Source organism: Dermacentor variabilis, chromosome 6 (assembly GCF_050947875.1).
Source record: "Dermacentor variabilis isolate Ectoservices chromosome 6, ASM5094787v1, whole genome shotgun sequence".
Lineage (NCBI taxonomy): Eukaryota > Metazoa > Arthropoda > Arachnida > Ixodida > Ixodidae > Dermacentor > Dermacentor variabilis.
In genome coordinates, this window is record NC_134573.1 from 164,290,973 (window position 1) to 164,312,898 (window position 21,926).

Consider the following 21,926-nt stretch of genomic DNA (forward strand, 5'->3'; position numbering starts at 1 on the left):
AGTACTGCCGGCTAGACGTTAGTTTTTGTTTTAAGGCTGTCATGACAGAGTTGAATAAAACAGGACTGAGGACACTGCCATGCGGAAAGCCCTGCGTGATGATGGCATAATTACTCTCTCCTTCAATTGTTTCCATTGATGTTTTTCTTTTCCTTAATAAATTTCATATCCACCGCAGTGTTCGGCCACATAGGCCAAGCTCTAACATACGTGCAAGCATGTATATGTGACTTACAGTGCCGAATGCTCTGTGAATGTCTAAGAATACTGCGACTGTCACATTTCCACGCATGCGTTCATGTTCGACGCATGTAACAATGTCTAATACTACATCCATTGTACACCGCTTTTGTCGACAACCTGTCATGTAGTTCGAAAGCACATTTGTGTGAATTCATACCACCACTGCAGTAGACTATCTACTATGTTCTCCATTAGTTTCCAAAAAGAGCTTGCGAGACAGACGGATGGGAATGAGTCAAGACAAAGTGGAGTCCTTCCTGGTTTCTGTATTGCAATTACACGAACTAATTTCCATGAATCTGGAAGAGTCTCTCTTATCCAGATATCATTAAGTATCTCCAGAAGATCCATTTTTCCTGCCTGAGCGAAGTTCTTTAACATCACATCCGTAACACTGTCAGGGCCTGCGGTTGTCTTCGTACGGCATATCGTAAGAGCACATTTCAATTAATCTAAACTCACAGTCAAGTTGAGGGTGTTGTGACATAAAGCACGCACGAACCTTCTGTTCTGCTAGTGCTGTGGAATTTCCAAATTGTAGGCAAGTAATCGGAATTCCTGGTCTGGATTTAAGTTGACAGAATTCGTCAGCAACAGATGTTTCCGGAGTGCTTCGAGCTACGGCAAGGGCTCGGAAAGGATGGCTCTGGGTATCTGGACCACTAAAAGATCGGACAACTCACCATATTCTTGGAACTGGAGTAAGCGGAGACAACGACGACGACGCGCAGTATTCTCGCCATCTTCTCGTAGCTAATTTCTGTGAGCGTCTGCGCGAAGTTGGCTGAACTTTCTGTGCCATCTTGTAGTCATCCAGTTTTCCACTGCGGCGGTAAGCACGCTCTGCGCGTCTTCTAATTGCTCTTAGACATTGATATTCCCCGTCGACTGCAGCGTATTCATTTAGAACAATGACTTGCTTTGTGGAGATCTTGTAAGACTCACATAATATATTTGCAAAACATTGAAAGTTCGGATTTCCGCCCAATGAATTACTTAGGGACAAAAACATTGCCAATTAGTATATTTTGAGTAGCGCCGGGTCCCTTCGCTCCGTATGAGACGATGTTTTACCAGAACCAGAAAATGATCACTGGCGTGCGTTTCTATGTCCGTTGACCATTCGACACCATCAATGAGCAGAGCGTAATATCTATACAGCTGTAATAACGACTACCACGCAGAAACGTTGGAAAGCTGCCATTTAACACAGTAAAATTAATTTTTTCTGCTTCTCACTTGTTAACGTTTCTGCTGGAATCATTAAGTTCACTGCCCCAGATGACGTTATGTGTGCTGAAGTCCCCGCAAACCAGCGCATATGAGTTTGGTATACCACACGCATTCACCAAACTGTCTACAGATATTTTGCTAGAACTTTGTAGATAAAGCTTTATTTATTTATTTTATTTTTTTACACATACTGCGGACCAACATCTTGGCCTAAGCAGGAGTGGCGAAAGAAACACAAATTCAATGGTGACAACGACAACATCAACAACGCCAAGAGTGGAATACATTAAAACACTATTCACTAATCAAGTAATCTTCAAGTCTTGCCGCGAAATCCCCACATGCCAAAAGCTCCTCTGGTAGCGAATTCCATTATGTCACTGTTCCGGCAAAATGACTATATTTGTAGGCATCATTTCATGCTAATACAGGTGCTAATGAATGATCGTGTTTACTACGTGTTTTTCCGTGTGGCTGGTTTGACGCAACAGAAAACATTTGGTGTGATTTTCCCCGAGAGAATTTTGTATAAGAATTTTAAACGACTTACTTCGTGTTTCTAACAAAGAAATGTTATGTAATTGCATTAATGAACTAGGTGAATCACTAGATCGATACTTGCTAAATATGAATCTTACTGCTTTCCACTATACCTATTTAAGGAGCATGACGTCCTTTCTTTGTGAAAGGGTCCCACGTGACTGCCACATATTCTAATTTAGATATGACGAAAGCTTTATAAAATAAATTTTTATGCTAGAGAGGTTATTTTTTAACTTGCTTGTTAAAAACCATAGTTTACGAAGCGCTTTAGTACAAATACCTCTAATGTGCAGTGTCCAATTAAGATTACTGCTCAGAGTAAAACGTAAGTATTTGTATTCATCAACTTGAACCACTAGACAATCGCGACGAATGTAGGGAAAGGTGACAGGATATTTCTTCCGCGTAATGCGTAACAGAACAGTACTTTCAAAATTCAGCACCATGTCCCATTCTCTACACCAGTCATCGATGGCGAGAAGGGCTGTCTGTAATATATTCCGATCGGATGCACAGGATATTTCTTGAACAAAATACAGTCGTCGGCGAATAATTTAATGCTTACATCCTGGGGTACAACATCGACTAAATTATTCACGTAGATGATAAAAAGCAGCGCACCCAGGACACTTCCCTGGGGAACACCAGAGCTGACACGAAACACACAGTCCTCACAGTTTTTTATAGCAACAAACTGTCCTCGATTACACAGGTAAGCACTTATCCACTGAAAAATGAACATGAGTAGCCTACATTCACTGGAGTTTAGACGATAGCCTTCCATAGGGCACTTTGTCGAAAGCCTTACAGAAGTCTAGAAACAGTATACGTCCACTTGACTCGCCAGATCCAATATACGCGAGAAATCACGCACAGTTGTGACAAGCTGTTTGACTGTGGACACACCTTTACGAAAACCATGTTGGTGGCATGACAGTGCTGCCCTTTGCGACAAACAATTGTTTATGTATTTGGCGACCACGTTTTCAAGCAATTTACAGCAGGAACTAGTAATAATAGAGACAGGCCTGTAGTTCGAGACTAGTAAACGATTTTTTTTATGTATAGGAACAACTCTAAATTTAAGCCACTCGGCCGGAACCTCGCTAGAAGAACTAGAGGTTAAAGATTTTAGTTAAGGGCTATGTTAACTGTTGTACGTAACGCCTTAGAAAGGTATTGGGAATTCCATCCGGATCTAGAATTTTTATCGCCTAAATTAAATAGCATGGCCGTGACATCCTCATGTGTTATCGATAGATCGTACTTTGAGTCAGAAAAACGTCTAGTAAGCTCATACTTATCTGAAATACCGATTGGAAATAATTGTTAAAACTATCACATATAACTCTGGGTTCTGTAATCAAATTATTATTAACTTTTATTTTATCTATCTCTTCTTTTCTTTCGCTTAAATGGCGCCAGAACTTATCCGGGTCAGACTTAATAAATTCAGTAAGATTAGTGCTTAAAAGTTGCGCCTGGCTGTTTCCTATTCACCGAAAAGCTCTTTTTAGGCTCAGAAAACACCGGAGAATGAGTTTTGTATCTTTTTCTGAGCCTTTTAATCAGGCGCTTGGTATGGATTCTCTCACCACTAATCCACGGATGCGCACTCTCCTTTTGAATTCTTTTTGGGGGGAGCGACATAACTTTCAATACAGTGATTAATTACCGTACAAAACCGCTGTAATCTCATCTTATGCGCTCCTTTACTTAGCTGTCAACTGCAGTTATTTGCAGCACTCTCACTCACTTACTCACTCATCCACCCACTCGCTCACTAACGTACTCACTCACTCATCCATCAATTGCTTACTTTTTCCTGTATACAGCTAAGGATATAGGTCAGCGCTCGTCACTCGTGTTTCTACTTACGTGTGCTGTAGTTTTTGCACTGTATTTTCAAGTATAGAAATGATATAGCCAACGTTTGTCGCAGGCCTTGTTAGTAAAATGTCGTACGCTTGAAGAAGGGAAGCGATCAGCGACAAAAATATTTACTGAAATACAGAAGCGGTAGAAGCGAACCTTACATCAGCGCTGTACACGTCTGTGAAACCCCTGCGCAAGCGTTCTCCACGGTTTTCGCTCACCCACCGCCTTTAAATATTTACGTCGTCGTCGTCATCGTCGCGAGCGGTTGTACGCACGCCTATTTATAGCGCACGCGCCGTTTCACCGGAGAGCCGGCGTCTTGCATGGGTGCGTGTACGTGCCGTCGTAGATGTATAATCCGACGTCGTCGATGAGCCTTGCCATACACGCGATATCGATACCTTCGTATGCCGTACGCGCCACGCACGCGCGCTATCTCCCAAGAACTGTTTCACTACCTCACACTAAACCCGTGGGGCGTCAGTGACGGCGAAGTGGAGGTTGACCAATCAAGAGTGGAAATTGCAAGTCTGCTCCAGCTCGTTCCTACAGGATAGTACATTTCATTAAAAACAAAAAAAAAGTCGCTGTTCCGCCCGAAAGGAAAAGCATCGATATCTATGGCAAATTAGCAGAGAGCCATACGAAGTAAGGATAGTACTTTTATCCGTCTTATCAACTTGTAGTAAACACTGGCTTTCTAGCTAAATTAACAGCCATGGTGTCAGCGCGCACAGCAAACGTGAACACATCTCACTCGATGACGCGGACGCTCGCTCTCAAGACGCTGGCGTAAGGAAACGCGGCAGCCGGGAGCGAAGTGACATTCGTGCTGTCTATAACTTCAGCGCAAAGTGAGTGCCGAGGACACACAGCACGCGCGATGCTCCGAGCTGCCGACGCATGTAGACTCTGCCCTTAACCCTGATCGCTCACAAGATACGGCCGCGCGACCGCGCGCAGCCGCCGCGTGCGCAGTTGCAGCCGAGCAAGACGCTGCCGCCTCACGGTGACGCCGACGGCAGCAATGCGTTCGGAGGGTCCGTATAATTGTCATCGCAACAAAGAAAATAGAAAATTACGAGTCTAAGGAAGGAGCAGGAGAAAGCAATCCCGTTGTTCCCATTTATGCAAATCAGGTTAGTGCACTGTATTTAAGTGAAGACTGAAAGTTGCGGGATGTACGGGGCATGAATTTCGTCGTGTGAAGAGAGTTACGCAAGTAAAATATACCTGCGCGGACGCATTACCCTTGCAAGAAGACGAGAAGAACAGGGTGCGATTCATTTGAATCTGAAACGCTATAGCATTGCTGACCACATGATTTTTGCATAATTTAATAGGGCTGCCTATGTAGCCTCCCTCAGAACAAACGAAGGAAAACAATCCGATCAGCCCAACTGAGATGGCCAAGGCGACGTCTGAGGCAATCAATTAGCAAAGCCCACTCTTATGAAGTTTCCATTTCGTTGAGTAATTGAAATTTTATCTAAGTCATCTAAACAGTAAAATGCCTTATCGGAAGAAGAAATTTTTCGATCTAACTCCTCCAAGGACAGCTCCTCCATTGAGCCGATTAGGTGTACAGGTGTGTCGGATTTCGGATTCTTCATTGTACGCGAATATTGTGCACGATTAATACGGCGCTGATAACAGGTTCGCCATTAGATTAGTTACATCCACTCCCCTCTAGGCTAACTAGTCACGTGCACTTGAAGAGGAATCTCCGATAGAAATTGATGCGATGTGGAACCTGAAATGTTTATCGATATAAAGATAAGGGACAAGAGACACTAAAGACAAAAGTAACTTCAGCTATATTTACTCACTAAACATGTTGAAATGAAAGCATCAGATCAGGCGGATGCACAGTGTGGTGCATATACTTCTATAGCAATGCCACAGGGACAAACGCGATGCATGATGCTTTGCCCTCTTTCCAACCCCTATATTCCCCACGCCAGTGTGTACGGTAGCAAACTGGAAACTCGTATCTAATTAACCCAGCCTTTCCCTCCCTCTCTCTCTCTCTCTCTCTCTCTTTGTTGAGGAAGTAATGGTAATGACAGGTGTGTGCACGGAAAAGTATGACACGTATCAAGCAACCTTTAGGGATTCTGGTCACTCGTTCTGGAGGACTGGCCAAGAACGGACACAGCCCAAGTGGTGCATACAGAACGGTTAAATCAAAGAAAGCAATGTAAATCGAAAAGAACTCGCTGAAATATAATTCACGATTTTACAAACCGACCGGTGTGCTTAAGAAATATCTGCGTTCCGACATTATATGTTAAAATTTATCTACGAATTGTGGATGCGACAGGCCAATTGGTCAAGAATTGGCAAGCACGCAGTGGCACATACTGAGTGGATAAATAAAAGAAAGCAAATATAATAGCCCGTTAGATTTAATTCACCCTTTCATTAACACATCGGTGTGCTTAGTGATCCCCTTTTAGCCGACATGTTATGCTCAAATTTTATGTATGAAGGTAGTTCTTTCGTTTTTTCATTATACGCAAAATAGAGGTGGGCACACTTGGTCAGCATACAAGCCGATTCGCCATATAATCTTCCATATAATCTTTGCATAAATATGTACAAATATATTCGGCGAGATAGCGACCTACCCAAAAACTAGGCAGTCAGGCCAAACCCGGGATAGCATAGGCAAAGCAAACCTGGCTTTATCGCGGAATTAACGAAAATACAGTTTTTTTAATTTCTAAACGGATTTAGTGTTTATCTTGATTCTCCCTTTAACCGGCACGCAGCCTCGTCTCAGTATGTTCACCAACGACGGTCGAGAAGGCGTGCTTCCACTCCACGCGGCCAGGATATACATCCCAACGCGAATCAAGTTTCCCTATCAAGCGTTCCCCGAGTCTGGGCCGGTATAGTGACCGGCGCCGCTACGTAAAATCAGACGCACCCGTCTTCCCCTGTCGCGATTGAGCGATTGCGCCAGCGCACTGTGTCAGCCCCGACACGGAAGCTCGAGGAGGTTCATCCGTGCCGTCGCATTTCGCGACGCCGCTGCTGCGGTTACACCCGCCGCAACGATCATCGGCAGTAGTCCGTTGGCGCGCGCTTTCGACACCTGCCGCCAACACTTTGTAGCGGCGGTGGTGGTGGTCATGTTGCAGCAGGCGGGGTTAGCTTCACATTTATATATAGCCGGCAATTGTTGCTCCGGGGAAAACGACTTCTTCAAAGGTTCTATGCGAAAGACCATTCTTTTGCAGGCTGTCGGCCATCGATTTACTTTCTGTGTCGAACTGTGGGCACATCCAAATGTTCGATTTCGGCGATCTCACCACACAAGGCACACAGCGGGGAAGTGCATCGTCCAGTCTTGAATAACCAAGCCGGGGTGGACGCGGAGTCGGTTCGGATGCGGTACAACAGCGTTGCTTCTTCCCGAGTAAGTCCATGGGTCACACAGGCTGGGTTTGGAGCGTGGTGGATCACCCCAGTGCGATCGCGGACTGCATTTTTAGGATCCTGAAAAATATTTGGCGCTATTACTTTTGGGACACATGTAAGTGACCGACATGCAAGAATATCAGCTTTTTCATTTCCTTCAATTCCCACGTGGGATGGGATCCGCTGAAATTTTACGTTAAATCCCTTGCTCATTAAAACTTTGATCAGTGCCAGATATTGCGTTGTAAACTTCTCGCGAGGGAGGCCACGGTGCAATCGTTGTAACGATGATTCTGAGTCCGTCATCACCACGACGTGACGTGCGGAATAAGTGCGTAGCTTTCGCAAGGCCGCGGTAATGGCGGCACTTTCTGCTGTTGTAGACGACACTATACGCGATACAGGCGGCCAGACCATGACAAATCAAGGGGGGGGGGGGGGGGGTATGTAGAATGGCGCTACGCAGCTGACTCTGTGTGCACACACCGACCTGTCCGTGTACACTTGTAGGCGGCTTTGCTCTTAGCACTTAGCCTTGCTATTAGCTCTTAGTCTTATTCTTAGCCTTAGCTTTCTTGCTCTTAGCCGCCGGAGAAGCCCCGCACCTGCGGGGGACTCGCCCAGCCTTGACAGCTGCATCAGCAAGGCCTCAGATGCCAAAAGGCGGAGTGGAAGAGACTCTCCTTCATTATTAACCTTGTCGTTTGAAGCCGCCTGAGGAACTCCCATCGCCAAGCGAAATCCCTTTCTATGCAATACCTCCAAGCGCTCGAATTGGCTCGGTGATGGTGATATCAGCGACAGCTGATAAAGAATGCGGCTTGTTGCCAGTGCAGCCTTCAGTTTAAACATAGACATAGGATTGTTTCCCCAAAGTACACCTGCCATGCGACGAAGTGCGTTGACTCTTTGCACTGATGCAACCACAACACTTTCAACTGCGCGTCGCCATCGCCACAGGAATCGAACACTAGTTGAACGACGAATTTGGATGGCCTCTAATATTCAGCGACTGGCTAGTTGACTTGCGCTTCACTCCCGGGAAAAGCATGAAGGCAAATTTTTCCGCTGATAAAAATAGGCCCAGCGTCCATAAGTGGCGATCGATGACGGAGATTGCACCCTGAGCTATCCGGGTCCAACGTTTGTGCTGGTACCCGAGATCCAAATCCAGATGTCATCTGCGTAGATAAACATTTTAACAGCCGTCCAACCTACGTTCAGTGCGCCTGGAAGGGTGGCCATGGCAACGTTAAAAAGCAAGGGAGATAAGACACTTCCTTGTGGGACGCCGAGGGGAAATGTATAGCTTTTGATTCATTATATTTCCCAGCTTAACCTGAAGATGTCGCTCTCTAAGAAATTCATGGACGAATCGAAGAGCATTTCCAGAGACAATCAGGGCTTGGAGTCCGTTGTTGAACCAGTATGAAGCACACAGTCATATGCTTTGGCAACATCCATAAAGATGGCGAGTGTCGAAATTCCGTCGACGCGATAGTGCTTGATGTGGCTTAGTAAGTCCAAGACACTGTCCTGAGCACTCAACTGTGGGCGAAATCCGGTCATACACGATGACAGTCTATTTCCTTGCTCAAGATACCATGTTAACCTCCTACACATTAGGCTTTCCATGAACTTTAATACTCATGATGTTAGCGATACTAGCCGATATGAGGCAAGGTTCTCAGGATCCTTTCGAGACTTGAGCACTGGCATCACCCATGCCGTCTCCCACGTTACGGACGTCTCTCCTGAGCTCCAGACGCGATTAAATATGTCCAGAAGGGCTCACCTTCGCTCGTATGGTAGATTTGTCAGCATTTATTTGCTGATCATATGGGGACCCAGAGCACAGCGTCTTTTTCATGTGCTAAGCGCCAAATCCAACTTGTGAAAGGTGAATGGCGCATTCGTCGCATGGAATGATTGAGATGCCAAAGGGTTCGCCATTCCTGCTGATCTGCCATATGTGTATACATCTGCAAAATCTTCTGCAAGGGTTGGTAAATCTTTTCCTTGTTTTAAAGAAACTACTTCGAATGGCTTGTGTGAGCGAATCTTTTCGGGATAGGCTATTGATTACTCTCCATATCCTTGTCATGGGAGTAAATGCCGACAAGCTCTCACAGAAAGCAGCCCATTGAACTCGTCTTAACCCTTTTGTGTGACGAGGGATGACAGCGTTTATCCTGTTATATTCAGTGTTCGCAGAGAGATTTCCCTTTTTTCTCATTAGTTTCCGCTCTGCTTTCCTACGCGCTGCGCAAAGATTCTTTAGCTTCAAGTAAGGAGTATGGAAATAATTTCGCAGTTTAAACACCGCAGTAGCCACTCTCTTGCTCCGCAACATATCTGCGAACAGCTCACCAGGGGATTCATCCAACGCTTCTCTGTATGTATCCCAGCGTGTCACAGTACAGAATTGTCGACCAGCGGTCTGAAATCCGATGATGTTTGCGAAAATTGGGAAATGGTCGCTGCCCATCCTGTATGGGGCCATTGTCGATGATACCAAAAGGTCTGTAGAGTGTAACACGAGGTCTATGGCACTCCATGATACAGGTGGCATGAAGAAAGTCGGTTTGCCATCGTTCGCCACACGTAAGTCAGCAGCATCCGCGGCAGCGACAAGTTCTTAGCCGCGCAAATCTACAATCTTATCTCCCCAAAGCGAATGATGTGCTTTAAAATCCCCACAGATTATTCTAGGCGAGAGGATTGCAAAGGTATTTTAGAAACGCCTCCATGGACACCTTCCTTCGTGTACTTACATACACCGACACCACACCGATTTTTCGGTTTCCTAGGCACACCTAATTGCACAGCGGTGCTTTTCAAGGAAGTAGAACAAATGTCTTGCACTGGTAAGGTGACGTGAGTTATTTCGCGCGTGATATATATCATTGCACTGCCATTTGGAAATGAAGGTATACTCGGATTGCGGCGTCTGATGTACCCTGGGATCGTCCTTCTATTTGGGTGACCAGTCTCCGAGATGGCTAGAATTGGTATAGGCATGTCTCGAAGGAAAAAACTAAATTCGCACAGACGCTGTAGAATACCGGCGCAGTTCCATTGCATTATTAAGGGCACTTTTTAACGGCGGAATGGACCAGGTGGGCGAGAAATTGCCATTATGCTACTAAGGGTATGCGGAAGTAGAGCAGAGTACTCTGCTCTACTTCCGCATACCCTTAGTAGCATAATGGCAGTAACCCGTGTTACTGACTCAAGAGCCAGCGCTGCTTCCAGCATATCCTTCGTTGAACTCGCAGGCTTTTTCGCGACGTGTGAGCGTAGTGCCGTGAACAAAATGCGTATCACATGTTGGCAGTTGTCCTGCTGTGTGCTTCCAACTGGTACTTGAGGTCGGTTCACTGCGGCTGCATAGGCGCGCTTTTCGGACTCTTGGAAAATGTGCTCCAGCGGCGGTGAGCAGTTGCGTTGGCTCAATAACTTTTTTTGACGGTTCGAGACGCGGGAAATCAGAGGCGTAATCTGTTTGCAAACCATTTGGTTGTGGCGCGCTGGACGTCTTCGTGTTCGGTGGTACGCTTGTATGCTTCGGACCCAAAACAAACATCTTATTATTTCGCTGAGCGGCTGTCCTTGCAGGACATCGGCCGTAGCTAGCTGGGTGATCGCCGCCGCAGTTTTAACACATAGAATTGTCTTTACTTGCACACGTCTTCAAGTCATAAGTTTCCCCACAGAGCTTGTATCTCTGCTCCCCACGACAGTACTTTGCTACATGTCCGAAGCGTTGGCACTTAAAACACCGTGGTGGTGTCTCCACGTAGTCGACAAGCTCGTGCCTTGAAAAGCAGAGGTTAATCTTCTCCGGGCGCTCAGAATTTGGAGCAAATGTGAGAATGACAGAGTCAGTGCGCCTTAACTCCCATTCAGATGACGAGGTTCGGACCCGATGGATGATTCTTCTCGCATGGAATACTCCCTGAGGTCTCAAGTAGGTGAGCACCTCTTCATCCGTGTACCATTTCGGGACTCCCCTAACAATGCACGTGTTCTTTCATGCAACTGTGTAGAACACGGGCAGATATGGCTATTCCACCGATATTTGTCTCTAGAAGGACCGTTAGCTTGTATTTCTGTCTCTACATCCAAGAGCAATGCTCCCTGCGCTGTAAAATGGCTCTTGACTGGGGCTCCACCGAGAATCGTTTCAATCTCAGAGTATAAGACAATAGGGTTCACTTGCCTCAAATCAGTTCTTTCTGACGCTGCAGGGATTACCAGAGGAATGCTCACAGTCCTGTCTTTACGATGGCGCACGATTCGGAAGCCAGCCTCGTCCATATCTAGGTCTGAAAGGTTCGCCTCGTCGTGGTTCCCGATGATGTTTACTGGTCCTCAGATTCCTCAGTGTCTCGTCGCTTGCAGTCAGGCAGGCTTGTACAAGCCAGCTGGCGTTTCTGATCCGATGTCACCCCTTGAGAAGTCATGGCAGAGTGCTCGTCGGTGCCAACTTGGGTCCTTCAATCAGATTGTGAGGCGACGGATGGCGCAGCACCCCTCGGTCTGCGGTACGGAAAATATCTTTTCGAGTGCTTGGGAAAGCGGTGTGCGCGATTCGTCAAACAGCACAGGATGGCTATGCCGTCTTCAGTGGCGCAGTTTAAGGAGCAACATAATATCAGACACAAAACTAATTGAAAGAACAGATTTTTCTTTAGTTTTAATGAATCTTATTAAAAGAATTCATTAACTTTACAGTTTACCTTTGCGTGATAAATTGGACGCCAGGTGGCGAACAATGTCGATGCGTGTTCATGCTCCAGTGAGCAGACTTGTGCAGAAAAGAGGCTGTCTTCTAATACTCCAGGATAGATAGATTTGCTTTCCGGAACGATTTGTAACACGCGCTAAGGCTTAGAAGAAATAGTAGAACACATCAGAGTATTCTGAATGATTCGGTGCAATATCTGTTATTAAGTGGCTATAGTTTCGGTTTCAATACACTGGTGACGGATGTGTCATGACGCCATGATACATATGCTCACTCCGTTCCCGCCATCGTGGTGCCTTCCACGCGTGAGCGCAGTCGGAATAGTCGCGCGCAACACCCTAGTTTGCATTCTTTTTGTTAGTAACAACGTCATGCTTAGCCTTATTGTTTCACAGCGTGAGCGAACCTTCCTGTGTCATGACGTCACGATAATGCCAATTACGTTAGGTTTGCAAATGAAGACGAACTTTAGTGCCAAATGAAATATTTTTCCAAATGTTTCCCAAACTTCACACTTGCTGGATAATTAACATTTCTTTTTGGTCCCGTGCAGTATCTCATAGGTTTGGTCCGGCTTTGTAACGTGGGGACAGTTTAATTATTCAGTCTACCCAAGATTGGAAGAACTTTCGCATACAGTCGCAGCTGTCTAGTGCACGTATAGGCTTTCGACCCATGCGCTGGTAGATCTTCGCGAGACCACTTTCTGGGTGCATCATGCTCTGTGTCCCTTAACAGCGCACAACCGTCCGCGCTCAGAACAATATGTCATCTGGTCTTGTCAATTGGGATTGATCGAGATTCTACGTTAGTGCTTGATGGAGACGCACCACTGTGGGCGAACAGTGGACCTTTACGCGCGCCTAACGCGTCACTGAGATTTCATCGCTGTGGGTGTTCTGTAAGCTAGGCGTAACATTATTCCAGATTTCCTTTCCCGCCGCGCTCCTGGGATTATGCAAAATATGAGTGACGTGAGCTGCAGCCGCCCCCCTCACCATTCCGCTTCGTATGATTGATGGCAGGCCCTTGCGCGTACTGGAGCTGTTTTACCAGTTATGTTTCCCATTGGCGCCAACTGTTCTCTGAATCGTTAAATTTCATCCGTCCTTTTACGAGGGTCTTGTTTCTGAATTGTAATGCAGAGGCCGACAATTTGAGACAATTATTTATCCATTCTTTCCTGCCCTTCGTCAGTGGCTCGCACACCGACTTTATCGGCGCGGAATCGGTCGCTCGGCGCGACGAATGATTGAAAAAAAAAAAGTATAGAATCGGAGGGGAAGAATCAGTCCTTGTTATCTGCGTCGGCGTGTTGAAACACGGCGGGCCATGCACACGGTAACGAGTCGACGAAGCGACACCGTCAATGCCGCATTGCCGCTAATCGTCAGTTTTCAATGTCGATCACACGGATAAGTCACGTGATAAAGCTGCGATACTGCAGTATCTGAATACTTCGTCAAATGCGAACTCGCTGCGGCGTACGGAATCGCCCCATTTAGTGTGTGCGCCGTGCGTGACACGGCTCAACAAAACAAATGGGTGTGACTCGCGCGCTCTCCTCCGCGATTTCACCACCGGAATGGGTGGGCGGTTGCTTCAGAGTCGCGAGCTTCGTGAGTAATTGCGTTACTAAGGGCACTGAAAATGTCCTTGCGGATCGACCTAACACGGCGCGCCTGCACGATTGTGGTTTGGGTAAATGTATTGGGCAGTTTAAAACGACGGATGTGGGTGCGCCCAAAACCACAGTGTGAGAGGGAGAGAATTCAAGAGAGCGAAGGAAAGGCAAGGAGGTTAACCAGGTGCGCGTCCGGTTTGCTGCCCTGCGCACTAAGGGAAAGACTGACGGGTTGAAAAGAGAGAAAGGGTGGAAGAGGGAAAGAGTGAGCACCAGTCGCGCGCACACTCGGAGGAGTGCACCAAATCTACAAAAGGTCGCAGAGGCCTGTCGACTTCAAATACTACAACGCCTTCGTTGCTTTCAGTTGCAGCGACGCGCACGGCCGTGGTCCAAGAATCTTGGCTTCCGAAAACGGTCTGGAATCTAGTTGATTTAAGGCTGTACAGGCATAACGGCGCTGGACGTCATAACGAGAACAAGCGCATAGGAGCAATTTCTTTTCTTTTCTTTTTTTTTTTTTTTTGATGCCGTACGCGTCGCACGTAGGTGTGTTATAGATTCCAACGTGGAACGAGTATGCTTTCGTGAAAGCTACCCCCACGCAGAGGCGGCATAACAACATTGCATTGGAACGGGAAATTCCTGATGGCAGTTGCAGCTTTAAAGAAGCATCATGTGTTTGTAGGCGACACTTCGGAGAACTAGGAAACGACGAATAAGAGTACGTGACGAGCCAGGAAATAGACTCCCCTTGTAGCATCGGTTCTTGGTAGTGGGATCGGGACCCCATGGGTGCCTTCATAGGCGAACAGGGCCGCCTCATCGGCGAAGTCATTACCAGTAATACCGGTGTGTACGTACTGGCAGCCACTGAGATAGCATGTCGCGTCCTTTCTCCCGCGCTTGATGGTGATCATTTACCTCCTGTACCAGTTGCTCGTTACTCCTGATAAACGTACTCTTTAGGTGTGGACATGTCGCGACGAATGCCGTCACAAGAGCTTCCCGATAACGTCCCTTCACGCTTCCCTTAAACAAACCCGTGATTCCCCATCCGGTGAAAAAAGAAAAGAAATCGGCGCAACGTCTCAGCGAAAAGTAGAACGAAATGAAATGGCCTCGTCGCCATGGCAACTGGCAGACAGTCCACTCGCTTACAGCGTACGGGACCGGCACGAATGTTTGCGCCCTCTCAGTGGCCGGGGCGCCGTTGTCTTCTGCGCGTGGCGCTATTGCAGGGTGTGACGTCTGCGCAAGTGGCAAAATTGGATGGTGGCTAATGGTCATTTGCGGGATATGTTTGAGTAGCGTGCCAAAAGCACGCATTTTTCGCAGCTCTTAAATCGTACGTTGACAACGAAGGTTTGACGAAGGAACACAGCCATGTCATATTTTATTTGTGGCGCAATAAAGAGGGTGTGCAGAAGACAATGCCAGAACAGCGGTAATTTTTCCATAGAAAAGCAATGCCGCCTCTCATGGGACTGACCTGAACATGGACTTACATGGTACATTATTTATCAGGCGTTCCTATAAGGCGCGCTAGCCACGCCTACAGATTATATCTTACACCGCGCCTAGAACACGCAGGGTTGCTGAAGTATCCTCAGTGCGCTTTACATAGTTTATTCGGACATCCTCTTAGGCTGATTCCCGCGCTCAGTGTCTCGCCGAGGTGAAATTTGTAAACTCGCGAAGGTTGAGAAAAGCCACAACAGTGTATTTGCATTCAACCATATATGTTACTTGGTTATACACTGAAACGTGTCGGACGTCGTCTAGAGATTGTCTTACCGCCGTAAGTTTTCAAAATGGTTAATTAATTATCAGAATACAAAAGAGAACTTTAAATGTCGCGTTCCCATGTTGCAGCCAGCTAGGCGAGCTCCGCTGCAAACACGGACATTCTCTCCTGCTGCCTCGGCAAGAGTCTGCAACCGACATCCCTCCACTGTCTTTTTCCATACTGGTACTGAGGGACAGCGTCACGTTTACGTCGCGAGCGCCACTCTTTTTCTCTTCCACTTTTTGTTGCACGGCGCACTCTCAGTGGCCCTACTGCATGTTCTGCATTGAACGATTTGCCGAGCTCACGTCCAATAATCAGCGACGTTGTAGGCAGTGAGTCTTACGCAGAGGCATTTGTGCGTGTGACCGTGATTGCTTGGCCGAAAGCACGCCTCCCTCGAGAGGAAGGGCGCGTTTGTTTATGTTTCAACTTTCAGCTCTTTTCTCGCCGTGCAGCCCTTGGATATTTTGCAGACAGAGTTGCCACCGCTTTACCCACACGCCAGGGTTTGTCTACTTACAGTGCTAAAACCTGCTGAGGTGTCTTTCTAACACACAAATGGGGAACCGAACCAACGAATGTGTATGTACACTGCGATTGCGAAGTTCATTCTCTGCTGAATACGGTGCGTCAACTGCACAGTAAGCAAGTACACCCGCAAGAAAATGTATATTGACGACCAGCAAACTCGCCCCAAAAGCTGAATTTATGCGTAATTCAGGCGCACAAACTAAAATTGACGAATACTCTGGGAAGGTCGCAATGCCAAGTTTTAACTGCAGTTTTTAATTTCAAGTTACATTCACAGGCGCAGAAGAAATCCCGCTTTAACGCGGAACCGCTGCAGGGCGTATAATTTTGCTCTGAAAAGAGAGAGTACATACCGTTGCAGATCTAGAAGTTGATCGCCTAGCGGAACACGTCACTATCCATTAACGTTATACACAAAACTTTCTCAACAGCGGCAGTTAACGTGTTTGGTGTTAAACAGAATCCCTTGCAAAGCGCTGAATTACCTTAGCTATAGAGCACAACTTACCTGTGAACTGCTGGCTACTTCGTGGTCCATTCCGTTAGCTCACTTCTTTCGTTAGCCTTCTTTTTGCGGACGCAAAAGCCATCACTCTGAGTTCACCAGCACACAGCGCCGTCTCCGCAGCACCGCGACCAGATATGGAGCAATAGAGACTTCACACTTTGCCGTTGGGGAGAGGACAACTTGGAATCCACTTGAAACTGACACGAAGCTACATCCGACCACACAAATAAACCTCAGCAACTGGTCAAGGCCCTTGGTTACAGTCCGTGGGTGTGGACAGCACAAAACGAGCGCGACATGGAGATAGGTAACTTATGGTGAGCTCGGGCTGTCGATCCTGTCCTCTAAATCGAATGGCAAGACGCTCCAGATCTGAGTCCGAGGAAGCACGCGCCACGCGAATGGTGGGTCACTTTCCGGAGCAACGAGAGGGAAGGAAGCGGGGGCCGAGGGAAGCTTGCAGTGATGCCAGACTGAACGCCGCCGCCGCATTACGCAGCATTATAGATTATAGCATCACGGCGAGGGAGGGTGCAAGCCAGAAAAAAAAAAAAACAGTAACGGGCTACGAAAGCGATCGCTACAGTGGCGGTCGCTTGAAAGACAGTCCTATGTACGCCAACACAGCAACTTTTCGGCGTTATGATAACAAGCTGTCACTGCTTGCTTCCCGACTCAAAAGAACTGAAGGTGCCGCCACGGTGCCGCTAACGAACGTGTCGCTGCGTCGCCATCGTCGACGTGAGGCGCACAATGCCCGACAATGCAATTACAAAACAGCCTGAACAGCCTAGCCTACACCGACAGAAACACGCTGACGGAAGCTGCATAGCACCCGCAATGGTTGCGTAGTGGCTTTGTGTTTGCTTAGTGCCTTAGTGGCTTCGCGGCTAAGCAAGATGTCGCGTGATCAAATCCCGGCCGCGGCCGTCAAATTTCGATGGGGGTGAAATGCAAAAACGCCCGTGTACCGTGCAATGTGTACACGTTAAAGGACCACAGGTGGTCAAAATTAATTCGGAGTGGTCCACTACGGCATAATTAGATCGTAGTATTGGCCCGTAAAACCAAAGAACTTATTATTTTTTTAAAGCTGCACAGCGCTTCGCGACCGAGAACTGACTGGATCTCGCAATTTCTCGGGCGTCGTCGGCCGGAGCATTTCTGGTTGCTCCAAGTCGGATTTCAGCGATCTGAAATAAGCAACCGAATTTAGTTCGAGCGCCCTTTTTTTGATCACCCGAATAATATGACTACCTGTGGAACGCTCCGAAACGACCACCCGAATTTGCCATTAGTAAAGTCAAATATAGGGGTAGTTGGTTAGGATGAGGCGTCGGTCCGGACAAACGTGCATTTGGCGCGAAGCGTCGCATTTCGTTGCCTCGACACCGCGGACCTGCCGGCGAAAGTATACCCCAGCCACGCTGGCACATCACGCAAACACAGTACGGTTGGCACGGTGACCATATTCCGTATTTAAAGCACGGCACTCACGGTTGGATCGCAGGAACACGGTTACAGCTCCAAGATATGCGTGCCAAAAACTGGCTTTTTAGTTCATTGTTCTAAATCGGATGCTCAGTAACCATTGTGCATTCTCAGGCACGAAAATGATCCGCCACTGTCTGGCAACAAGTTCAGACATTTGCGCTGAGGCCGGCAGATGAGCAACTCTAGTTCCTCTTACTTCATATGCGTGGCGTTTTCTGCTCTCTACGGGCACTACGTTCAGCTGGCGCGTTCTCGGACGATCACTTTCGCGAGATTCAACCCATGAGTGCCAACGGAGCTTCTTTCTTGTGTTTGTCCAACCTTGGTGCGCATGTGCCCAGTAGCGATTCTCGCGAAATCTATTCTATTCTATAGTTACTATTCTGCACATTGTCGAATTCCGCCATATTGTCGAATTTGTAACCTGGCCGGTTCTGATTGGTCAGGAAGGCTGCTATGGCTTCTGCGATTGGCATTACCCAATTCGGCATCAACGAGGAACTTGTCAGTGTCAATTTATAACTGCATCTACCGTCGCCACGTTGTTGAAAACGAGCAAGTTAAAGGCGTCATCGGCAATGCCTTTGAGGATGTGGGGAACCTTGTCGGACTCAGTCATATGTGCGTCAACTTTTCGGCACTGAGCCAAGATGTCCTGAATGTACGTGACCTAGGGCTCCGTCGACGTCTGCACACGGATGGATAACGCCTTCTGCATGGCATGTTGGTGACGGTATGGGTTGCCGAACAAGTCTCGGAGCTTTTGCTTAATTAAGCGAATCCCAACTGGTGAGCTCATCTTCGTGCGTCCGAAACCAAACTCGAGGTGTGCCACCGAGGTAAAAGACTACGTTGGCGAGCATGATAGTAGGGTCCCGCCGGTTATTGCGGCTGACGTGTTCGTACAGGCTGATCCAGTCTTCGACGTCTTCCCCATCTTTTCCCGAGAATACGCCAGGATCACGAGGAGCGGGGAGAGTGATGTAGGTCGTCGAAGTGGCAGCAGGTGTTGGAGGCGGCTGAGTCGAGTTGCCATCGCCGGGAGCCATGAAGGAAGGCTCGACGTACCGTCCACTGCGAAGCTCCGTGACGAGGTACAGGGTCCGTCCACCTCCACCAGATATGTTACGTAGGAAAACGCAGACGAAAAGCTATATACGAGTATATTTACAAGGGAATACGCCGCACTTGGCCAAGAGGCGACAGCCCGCGCAAGCCTCCAATCGTCCTCGTCGTCTTCACACTGCTCGCCTCTTCGTCCTCGCCAATACTGTTCCGTAGCAATATCCCTGGTCTGGATTTTATAAATTACAAACAACAAGTGCATCTTCCACACTTGTATGTAAACAGTTTCAGGCGGCGAAAGCGATTTGCAGGCTCTGTTCACAACAGGGACACTCACACACATAATGTGTTAATGCACATCGCTCCCGTTTTCTCATCTCCCGGTCAGCAACGAGACTGACTGGACCGCCTGGCTCAGGTACGGGGACGTCCAGGGACGTGTACTGGTGGACTGGGCAGGCCCAAGGTCTTATTTGAGCCCGATCCCTCGGCCACCTCCCCCCGCCTTCCCCCTCCCCCCTTTCAGTAAAGTTCATCACCACCAAAGCGATCCGAAAGTATTGCAGTAGAACCAGTCGCGTATCCAGAAATCTGTTCCAGGTTATGGGAAGGGGGGGGGGGGTCGAGTAGGCTCCAAATGTGCCACCCCCTGGCTGACAAAAACTGCTCCGCTGAGAGCAGTTTCCAGGCTTGATTTGCGATCACGGCCATGATGGCCTCGTTCCGATGCGGGTGGAATGCAAAAACGCTCGTGTACTCAAATTTAGGGGCAAGTTGCAAAACTTTAGCTATTTTTTTAGCCGAATGGACACATTTTGTTATCGAGGAGTTTTAATGCATCCTATAACTGCAGGCTTTGATGACGCCATCTTGAGGGCCCGGGTCACGAAGAACTTATATTGCGGTTGAACTTGACGTTCAGCACGTTGTGCGCTGAAAAAGTATTGAATATGCTGGAAATGAATGAACTAAGTAGGCTGTCAAATTATGCGTTGTGAATCAATCAATCGAAACTTATAAACGTAGAAACGAGGTACAGTTCAGATACCAGGGTACTACCCCTGCCGGTTCACGCAATGCGTAATTAGTGAATTTTCATTTCTAGCTGTTGCCTCAACGTAGGTGCCCTTCTCTTCTCCACCGGCTACGCATGCAAGTGAAAGTTTACGGAGGCCCAGGATTTCTTTCTGGAACCAGCACATTTCACGCAGCGCGTCTGTTAGCTTGCTTTCCCCACGATGATTCGATGCGCTTCGAGAAAGCACCGGCACGAGCTGTTAACTTCTGTAGCTGCATTCCACAGCATGCGCAAGGTCGATCCAAATAGGTGGCGAAGCTTCGGGCGAAAAGCGGTTCGGTACAGATTGTCACCGACATCAGCAAGGGGGGTTATGGGAGCAGCGATTGAAGCGCGACTATGTTTGGAGGGAACAAACATTGGGAAAGAAAAAGAAACTTTTTTTTTTAAATTCAAGCGAGACACAGTTAGATTCATGCAACAAAAATAATATTCCTGGTCAATCTTATATATTCGTGACGAGTTAAGAAAATACAAGTTTATTCCATTTTATTCTTATTAATAAATGCATTTATTTTCAGTACCAATCCTTAGAGGGGGCGTTGACGTCACTATCAGTCGCAATGCAAAGCACGTCTTAAAATGGGCAGGAAGGCGCACTCGTAAAGTTCACCTGTTGAAATACGCCCCCCTCACTGTTCGTGCTTTCTTGCTTGTCGAAGTTTGTTTGAATTTGGTGACGCGGGTGGCTTCATCGCTCCTTAATCTGTTCAGTCAAAAGTAGTGAGTTAGGACCGTCAAATAATTGTTTAGTTGTTTTCGTGCGACTGCGCCGGCCGACAGGCTTGGCGTCCGACTAAAGGATCAGCACTCTACACCTAAAGCTTTCGTCGGCCTCCTAAGAAAGTATGTTCTGTGCAGGGGTGCGATTTCAACAACCGTACGGCTGGCTTTTCCTGCATCGCTTTCCGTGTTGAAAGCTCGAAACGCCCGTCAAGTCGAATGGCGGGGCTTTTGAATATATAGCTCCAAAAGCAGGCAAACAAAACAAATTTCGCGCCGTCGAAAACAAAATGAAGTCACTTCTGCTTTTAACGGACATGGCGTGACATTATTTTTTCTTCCGCCTGAAGTGTTCCCACCACATACAGATGGCGCTAAGCCCCATGAACCGCCGATGGACCGCCATGTTTTGAACGTATGGGCTCCTATGGAAGCTTCGCTACCACACTCTAAGAACAGTTTACACCCTTTGGCGTGCCCCTTCTGCCACACAACGATAATCGTCATCTGCCTTGATGCGTTTCCTTTCTTTAACGCTGCGAGACCGGAACTTTCCAGTAACGAACGGCACGCGCGTTATCAGCATAGAACAGTTTACACCCTTTGCAGTGCCCCTTCTGATAACGCGCGTGCCGTTCGTTACTGGAAAGTTCCGGGCTCGCAGCGTTAAAGAAAGGAAACGCATCAAGGCAGATGACGATTATCGTTGTGTGGCAGAAGGGGCACGCCAAAGGGTGTAGACTGTTCTTAGAGTGCAGGTATATTTACCTTAGCGTGCGCGCCGACCGCTTTTCGATGCCATTAAGCATTTCACCCTCAGGGACGAAATGCAAGAACGCCCATGTGCTATGCACTGAGAGCGAGTTAAAGACCCCCAGGTGGTCAAAATTTATCCGGAGTCCCCTAATGCGGCGTGCTTCTAAATCAGATCATGGTTTTGGCACGTAAAACACCGACATTTAATTTAAATCCTTCAGCGTGCAGTGCATATACGCACTCCTTTAATCAACATGCGCACGCAGCCGGAAATTCTTGTTG

General features: G+C 47.5%; 1 protein-coding gene across 4 annotated transcripts in view; it reads left to right on the forward strand.

Moving 5' to 3' along the window:
- LOC142585647 (major facilitator superfamily domain-containing protein 6-like) overlaps positions 1-21,926 on the forward strand; it is a 44,356-nt gene that overhangs the window by 10,411 nt on the left and 12,019 nt on the right. The window contains exon 1 of one of the 4 annotated variants that reach the window (XM_075696564.1): positions 6,953-7,321. The exons of the other annotated variants lie outside the window; for them this stretch is intronic. The gene's annotated coding sequence lies outside the window, so the exon portion shown is untranslated. Of the gene's footprint in view, positions 1-6,952; positions 7,322-21,926 lie in introns of those variants that run through there. 4 annotated transcript variants of the gene reach the window in all.